The following is a 7,824-nucleotide window of genomic DNA, read 5'->3' as shown; positions in this document are numbered from 1 at the left end:
CTCCAAATCCTGTCGTTCGGCAACAGGCTCCAAATTCTCTCGTTCGCCAACTGGCTCCAAATTCTCTCGTTCGCCAACTGGCTCCAAATTCTCTCATTCGGCAACTGACTCCAAATTCTGTTGTTCGGCAATTGGCTCCAAGTTCCGTCGTTCGGCAACTGGCTCCAAATTCCTTTGTTCGGCAACTGGCTCCGTCGTCTTGAACCAGACTGACAGGACCAAGAAATTATTTTCGAAATTAACGTTGCCGTTGAAAAACACGGGCCAGCTTTTATGAATTCACTCTGTGAAATTGCGATTACAATTGTAGTGATTTTTATAAATGTTGTAGTTTCTCGTTTGGATCATTTGTGAAATGACAGAATAGACAGCTCATTTATGCAAAAAAGGAAAAACTAAAAATAAAATATATCACAGAAGACGGAGAAATTAGAACTGATTACCACTTAATTGCTGATGGCAACAAAAAGATCTGACATATCCCATTAATAACAAATAAGAGTAATAGCAAAAGTAATGAAAATCGACTATACAAAGTAAATAAACACGAAAAGCATGACTGTGGAATGCCATACCACAGAGTAGAGGCTATGACATAACCCGATATTAGAGAACATTTGTTGTATGGTCTCCATCTAATGCCGGACAATTACTGTGTAAGTGGTACCTTTCATATCTTTCAAAAAATAATTATAACTATGTAGTAGACGCGACTGAACACTTTCCTTAACACCAAACGGATATGACAGGAAGTCGCTCTTGGTATGCTGAAGATATAATCTAAACCGCAGTTCATTACGTAAGGAAATGGACGTTGATAACTTTGTTCAAGACTTACATGAAAGACTATAGAGAACGGTAGTTCAGCTTCATAAATAAGTCAAATTAATTTCCCCCGTCATACGACGTTAGTCGACTCGCCTGTCTTATTTTAGAGAGCCTACGTGTGCTATAATTTTCATTCTTGTCTTAATGAGACTTGAAGAACAAAGATGAAAAAAAGTAAGTGATGGTTTGTTAGAAGGTTGGATGGAAGCGGATGTTGGAACCTTCCGGGAGTTTTATGACAATGAGAAAGAAGAAGACCTCTTGAAAATAATGAAGGAAAAAGTGATAGAACTTCTATTTTCTTGAAGAAAACTAAATCTTTTTAAAAAAGAGAAAAGTAGAAGTCTTCAAGAAGATTAAGATAGAGGGAGAAGTAAGTCAATAAGAAGAGGAGGAGGAGGAAATAGTCCGGAAAAAGGAAGAAGCATGTGACTAAAAAAAACACGAGCTGGCACATCAGCTGCTAAGCCAAATAACACGCGGCTGATTCAATGACCCAAGATTACGCCACACGAGTCCCCGGTGAACCCGATGTCTGCAGTGACTTCAAAAATAACAATGTGGTTGAAAAATGACAAAGAAAGGGGACACAAACCTTGCGGTTTCTCTTCAGGTCGTCAGATAAAGCATAATAGACCTTTCGGAATATAAGACAAAGCAGAATAGGCCTTGCAGAACATAAGATAAAGCAGAATAGGACTTTCAGAATATAAGACAAAGCATGATAGGCCTTTCATAACAAAAGATAAGCAGACTAGGCCATAAGATAAAGCAGAATAGGCCTTTCAGAATGTAAGAAAGCAGAAGAGGCCTTTCAGAAGAAAAGATAAGCAGAATAGGCCTTTCAAAACAAAAGATAAAACAGAATAGGCCTTTCAGAACAAAATATGAAGCAGAATAGGCCTTTCAGAACAAAAGATAAAGCAGAATAGGTCTTTCAGAACATAAGATAAAGCAGAATAGACTTCAAAAAACGAATTAAGTTTGACAAGATGATTGTTTTGCATGACAGAACAATTGTAAAATTATTCTTGAGATGACATTCAGAATTATCATTTGTCCGATTAGATAATTTACTACTGGCTCTCACACCCACTCCTTTCTCTCAGATGACTGCAAGCACGGGGCGTTTATGAGAGAGAGAGAGAGGGGGGGGGGAGACTAAAAACATTACTGATAGCAATGTCGAATCAAGCATTGCGGTTACAAATTCTGAAGATAAATTTACACCCTGATAATTATAAATATTGCGGGGGAAGTAACTGAACTGAACGCAGTACTTACCAAAAAGAAATCTCTTCCTATTCTTTAAATCATATCTAGTACAGTTACGCAGAATCACAATAAATTTAAGTACTGTTCCTAAATTCGTTTCCAGTTTGTAATGGATTTTACAAGTTGCAGTTCTGAGAGTATCGGAAATTCTGTTTGTTAAGTTTGATAGGGATTCCGTATGAACAGTTTTGGTGAACGCAGTGATTATGTTGTTGTAGTTGTCAGGTTAAGTTATGAGCCTTTTTGACCTGACTATGCTGTTTTTCGGGTTATAAATTCGTGAACCTCATGACTTAGCATGAGCTTTAGGTCACCTATGCCCGGTCAGTCACCTGTCACTAGTCTTCCGTCCGCATAGCAGGTCAGTCACCTGTCGCTAACCGTCCGTCTGCATGCCTGGTCAGAAGACGCCAGTTTCTGAAATCAGAGTGAATCTCATTTCTTTATCCCAATAAATTCTCTTCCTAATGCCTTTCCTCCTACTGTCGTCTTTCCCCTTCTCCTCCTCCTCCTCGGCACCATCATCTGCGTAAACAAGGTTCCAAAAGAAGTGGATATCATCCTTTTCTTTTCTTCACATAGGCTGTTTTCACATTCTTCTCTCTCTTCCCATTACATGCCGGCTACACATTCCTGGTAACGAAGGCAGTTGCGCAAACTCCCATAACCGTGTGCAGTGCCATAGACCACCATAGAAACAGGGAATTATGTAGCTAGCTTTCGGTAGTCACGCATACCAGTTTATATTTTTAAGGAACAAATAAATCTCCACCTGAACGAAGTAAAATATCTAAGTTTTTTCAGTGTTTGTTTCTTTTTCCTACAAAAAAAAAGTACTAGCATACTAGAGCCATTCTTACGCGTCGTATCTTGCTAAAGAAAACATTAATTTACTGAGATGTAACAAAGCCATTAGCATTTTGTTTTCCATTTTCAGAGGTACGACGAATGGTACTACACTTTATTTTCATTTAAGAGCAAACTTAAAAGTCTCCTTTCGTCGGAATTCTGCAAAAGAATTCGCGTCTGGTCGATTATGTCATCGCTCAGACATCTGTCTTATTTAGTCAGTGCTAATTCTGTTTGACATGCTACCTCCGAAGCTATTTCAGATGCTATCTCAGATGCTATCGCCGTTTCTTGTCAGATAAAGCCTCAAACGTCTATTTGACAGCTGAATTTATTAAGCCTCACGATGTGGTGATGCGGGTGTCGGCTGATTATTTTCATAGTCTGCGGTTCAACGCTTTCTCTGGATACTTTTACTTATTTTTATCTTTCGTAGATTTTGTATTCGTGTCAGCCTAGTATTTTAGTGGTTCTCGATCCCATTTGCTACCTGTCACCCCTCCAGGCTCCTACATAAGGTCTGTCGTTGCTCCAGGTTTCGGCAACGATTGGTTTACCACGAGGGAACATTGTAGACCATCTTACATTAACTTTGCCCTCAATCCTCTTCATTTATCCTACGAACACCCTTTATGAACTCATAAAAGTCCGTAATGAATAATATAAAGAACCCGTATGAATGTACACAGCTTTGAATAAAGTGGAGAGATTTATCGACTTTCATGATAACATTTCGTTAAGGAAATATCTCTAGACCTAGCCCACACAGCCCATGAAATATCTAGACCTAGCCCTCAGAGACCTCGATTAAAAAACCTCTCCTTATTTCATGAGATAAATATCTCGCTGTTCCTTGGTATGTAGTCATTCAGTACCCAAAATTACATATACTGTATTCGAGAGAAGCCTAAACTACGTTTAGTTTTGTAATTGCAGTATGTAGGGACGGTGGAAATTCCTAACCATCTATGACAAGAGGAGCCGTTATACCATTTAAACGTCCACTTGATGTTCTCAACGGTTGCATGACATAGACTCTCTCCCTCTCTCTCTCTCAGTGATCTTTACACTTCACGGTGGGGTATGTGTCTATAATGACTTTCTGTTCCCCCAACATTGTAGATAAAAAATTTTTTTAGTTATTTGTTAACAAGCTGAGAGCGTGGAGGAACTTCCTGTTTACTGTCGGACGTGTGTGTGTGCGCGCGCGCGGGAAACCATTTTCCATATTAAGTTTTATACAAAAATGTCAGTTAAATCGATTTTGTATTTCTTTTTAGGCAAACCCGATGAAAGGAAGAAGCGTCTGATAATTCGATATGTTTTTGGTAAGTTATTCTCTTTTTATTTTTCATTTTTTCGCTCTTGCTATCAGTAGGCTTCGTGAGTAGGCAAGCTACGTGTTGTGAAAGGAAGCCGTTTTAAAAACATGTATGTATAAATATATCGGTGAGAGTACGTACTGTTTGTAACCCATTTAAAAATACGTGTAAATATTTCTGTAGGAATATGCGCTGTTTGTAATCCTTTACAGAAGCAAAGAAAGTCACTTAAGTGTCCAATATGACATGTACAGTACGTTCTTGTCCTTCGAAAAATGATTAGGGAGAGGACTTCACATCAGCCATAGCAACATACAGTAATGAGTTTTAATTCAAGGACAGTCACAGTAGGAAATAGAAAAAAAAATAAACAGGAAAACCTTACTCGTTCAGAGTTGTTCAGATTTACACCTAAGCGTCAAGAGCGTAGAATCAGTCCTGTTTGTGAACCCTGTCCAGTTTCTTTGTATATATATTCTACAACGAATTCTAGAAATCTCAAAATAATATAAAACAGCATTAAGGCCAGGTGCTGGGACCTCTGAGGTCATTCAGCGCTGAAAGGGAAATTGACAGGAAGAAGGTTTGAAAGGTGCAACAGAAGGAAAACCTCGCAGTTGCACTATGAAGCATTTGTTAAAGAGGATGGGAAGTCAGGTTGAAGAAAGACAGTAGGAACGGAGGTACAGTAAAAGGAATGAAAGAAGTAGCTAGGGACCGAAGGACGCTGCAAAGGACTAAAAAAAACACCTTATATCTCTGTTACTTTCCTCCTGCTCGCATAATCTATCAATGCAACGCACACACTAATTTATCCAAGGGCTTTTCGAATACCAGCAACTACTGTAAAAAAATATTTTTACTAAGGATGTTTGAAAAGGCAATGTTAAGCTTTCCCCACCCCCCATAGCAGGCCTACCCCTGGGTTATAGTCTTCGACCCGTACGTATCCCTGGCCTTACTAAATCGGAAACTTGATGAAATGAAGAATAGTTATAAATTAGGGATTCAGTTTGAAATAGCACTATAGTAAATACAGCCTTTTTGGAAGGTTTTATTGACTTTACTATACAACTGATAATTAGTATGATAATTCTCTACGTATATTTAGCAGTCTGAAACTTTGAGACCCACTTGGTGAGAACTCCTTGAACTAGAAAAAGTAAACAAACAAGTCAAAAGAGAGACTAAAAGTAGAAGACAATCCTCATGACAACCACTTGTCCATCTCCCTTCTCGTCTCCTCAATCCTTCCTCCCCTTCCCTCCCTCCTCCTGGAGCAGATGTGCAACGGGAGGGTGAGGAGTGCGCGCGTGGGCAGGAAAAAACATTCTAGTCTCAATTTGCGCAACGAGGCTCGGTTTCGTCTCCTTTTTATTGTTGTTCCGCCCTCTTCTACGCCCACTTGGGGAGAGAAGGAGGTAAATTAGGGCATCCAGGAGTGGCATGGGGGCACGAGATTACACGGGGCTCCCCAATTCAAACTTCAATGGCCTCGTTAACTGTCTTTTAACGACCACCAAGTGACTCTTGGTCGGATGTTGTGATTTTTCTCTTTCCTTCTTTTGCTTTTTTTATTTTGTTTATTCTCCTTGCGTTTCTCGCATTCCCAGTGGTTCGATATTTACGCAAACATATAGCCTATACATAATTTTATTTGAATTACAGAACGGTCAGAATCTTGGAATTGCCAAACCGTATTGTATGTTATTCCATAACGAAACAAAATCTGATTCTTCCTCAAGACCCTGTTTAACGGGCTGTTGACCATTTGTTCCTTGATTAGGATTTTTCAAACGTTTGCTCTAAACTTTATTAATTTCATACCAAACACGAGTCTTGATATATAACACAGTATATGCAGAAGACAGTATAACCATTTTCTTTAAGGGGAATGTAGTTTATCCCTTATATTGATCAAATACAAGTACTTTCTCTGAAGTTAATACCTGACTAATAAATCATTGTACACGTGTTATTTTTAATTGTTTATTGATCTAGTATGCTTACTTTTATAGTTATTATTATGAAAACTTTACAAAATGGTCATATTTTGATCGTCCTCTGCCTATAGATCTTCCCAGGCTATACCATCCACCACATAGTACTAGACATTCATTTAATTCTAGCATATCCTGCCTATCTCTGTGAGGTTCAGTACATCCTGTTTCCTAGAAGAATAATTCCTGCTGTAACCAGATTGTAAAATAATCTTCCTCCTCACGTGGTTCTTGAATCGTTGGAACTTCAGTGTCTCGTTTCATAGGTCTAACTGTTTATTGCTATTTGCTTTTATTTGTTATTTCTTCAAGTAGTTTATTGTTTGCGCGATATTAGTACGTGGCTGATTTCCATATTGGAACCTTGGTTGGGTTTGTAGAATTCTTTTGCAGCTAGAGTTGTAGCTTAGCTAATATAATAATAATAATGATAATAATAATAATAATAATAATAATAATAATAATAATAATAATATATTTCAATGTAAATGATTGGTGCTCCAGCTTTTCTATGTTTCTGATGACTCCCTTTCCTGTATTGGGACTTTAGACGTAGTTTTTATTAAAATTTAAATTCATTTTCAATGGAACATATATACGGGGGGGTTTCCATAGCAAAATAATAATAATGATAATTATTATTATTAATATTATTGTAAAAGCGTTATAATGGTTATTAATCAGCCATCTTGGTATTACAAACTTCACGCCTTCCACAAGAATTATTAAAATGAATATCATTTTAATAATTCTTCCCACACGATCCCCACACGTCTCCATATCTTCCGCACGGCTTCTTCCTTATTCTGTTCCTCTCTCTCTCTCTCTCTCTCTCTCTCTCTCTCTCTCTCTCTCTCTCTCTCTCTCTCTCTCCAGACGTATTTCAGGGTCCCTTAAACCCTATTGTTAATCAATTACCTCTATTCCCTTCCACCTGCACATATAATACCAGCCCCCTCTCTCTCTCTCTCTCTCTCTCTCTCTCTCTCTCTCTCTCTCTCTCTCTCTCTCTCTCTCTCGTGAACTTCCTGTCCCTATTAGTATCATGTTTAACATTTATAAGTGGAATTGAGATTCATTCCTTAGTCTATTACATCGCGGATTCAGCATTTTAAAGTTTGAACGTACCAGCCACAATTGTCTTGTTTATCTCTATATTATAGCCACCCCATTTGGGGAAATGCTTTAATGTTTATATATATATATATATATATATATATATATATATATATATATATATATATATATATATATGTTGTGTGTGTGTGTGTCTGCGCGCGCGTGTGTGTGTGTGTGCGTGTTTGAAATCTGCCTTCGTATCTTGTCAGCATTATAGGCTAATAGGTCATGTATTAATTTTCCTGCAGAAACCAAACATGATTTGTGCTGTTTTACACAAATCTACAATTTGTTCATAAAAAAATTACATTGCTTTGGTTATCCTTCAGATAACTTGCTACAAATGCCAACTTACTTTGTGTTATGTAAGGCGTTGGTGTTTAAACTTGTCCAAAAGGAATAGAACACAGAATCTGATCTGTATACCGAAC

General features: G+C 37.9%; 1 long non-coding RNA gene across 2 annotated transcripts in view; it reads left to right on the top strand.

Annotated features, from left to right (window-relative positions):
* Nucleotides 1-7,824, top strand: part of LOC136833400 (uncharacterized) — a 217,219-nt gene that overhangs the window by 172,150 nt on the left and 37,245 nt on the right. The window contains exon 3 of one of the 2 annotated variants that reach the window (XR_010851454.1): nt 4,233-4,280. The exons of the other annotated variant lie outside the window; for it this stretch is intronic. This is a non-coding gene — a long non-coding RNA (uncharacterized lncRNA). The remainder of the gene's footprint in view (nt 1-4,232; nt 4,281-7,824) is intronic. 2 annotated transcript variants of the gene reach the window in all.

The sequence above is a fragment of the Macrobrachium rosenbergii genome, chromosome 51, assembly GCF_040412425.1.
Source record: "Macrobrachium rosenbergii isolate ZJJX-2024 chromosome 51, ASM4041242v1, whole genome shotgun sequence".
NCBI classification, from domain to species: Eukaryota; Metazoa; Arthropoda; class Malacostraca; order Decapoda; family Palaemonidae; genus Macrobrachium; species Macrobrachium rosenbergii.
This window is presented reverse-complemented; position numbering and strand designations above follow the sequence as displayed.